We start from the raw sequence: 1,222 nt of genomic DNA on the forward strand, positions 1-1,222 counted from the left end.
AATCTCTGTGATTTTAAATTTCGTAAAATTCCATTTTACGATAGAAGATGGTCATCTAGCTTTGAAATAAACCCAAAAAATTTTTAATGTAATTCAGTGGGTTTTCTACTAAGGGTATCCTCTCAAAGGTTTTTTCATAAATTATTATAAAAGGTAATTGTAGAATGCATGCGTTCGATTAAAGAGTCTATGATTTGCGTTATAATTTTGCATTATTGGGAATTAAAATATATTTGCTGTTGTTATTCTTTTTCGTTATCGACATTTTGATATTACGTTTAATATATTCAGTGTGTTTTATAAATTTATTATGTGATACTTTAAAATAGCAAAATTTTTTATTTCAATAATTGGTGATTTGCTATTTTTTACGAGTGGTTATTTTTCACACATTAAATTTTTCATTTACAACTTTTTAGAAATTTCGGTTATGAACCTGTCTCGGGCAATATTATTCTATCTTTAAATTCCCCTTGCAATTTAACATTCATTATCATTAATATTCATATTTTTATAGCGCAGTTATCTTCAGTGTTTTGAAATTCTTCAATATATCGGAAAAAGATTATATCGTTCGGATTTTCGTTCCCCTAAGGCATCAGTTCGTGTGAAATGGGTTTTTTTTGTCTTTGTGATTTTATTTTTTAAAGAGAAAACCCCTTTTTTTTGATAGACGGGTCTTCAAAGCTCTCTTTCATCAAGCTAAAGATTTCCATTTTTTTTAAATCGTAAGTAGTGATTTAACGTTGCAAGTAACCGTAAAATTATTGCCTGTTGATGAAGTTGTTCGTGCACTAGTCGGTGTTATTTTCCCTTTCCCGCTACCCTTTTTTTAAAACCCCTTACATAAGCAAAACCCCCCTTCCCTCCTCGCCCAACCCTTGCCCTCCTTCCCTACCCCGGGCCCCCCCTCCCTCCCCCTCACTTTGCTTATTTATTTCAACCGTACCCATTCGTTTTTATTTTCTCCCCCGCTGTGTATATTTTCCTTGATTATAAACTAATTTTCATCACTATGATTTCCAACTCGGTGCCCGACTTGACTTTCTCATTTCGTGACTTCCACCATACATCCACCAATTTCCCCATTCCCCACTCACCACTACTTCTCATGCAGCCTGCCTCGCACATCGTTTTTCCGAATTAACGCACTGAAAAATTTCATGCAAATCGTCAAGTAGTTTTGTCTTGCATTAGTTTTAAACGTTTGCGTAGTTTTTGA

The sequence above is a fragment of the Penaeus monodon genome, chromosome 31 (genome assembly GCF_015228065.2).
Source record: "Penaeus monodon isolate SGIC_2016 chromosome 31, NSTDA_Pmon_1, whole genome shotgun sequence".
Lineage (NCBI taxonomy): Eukaryota > Metazoa > Arthropoda > Malacostraca > Decapoda > Penaeidae > Penaeus > Penaeus monodon.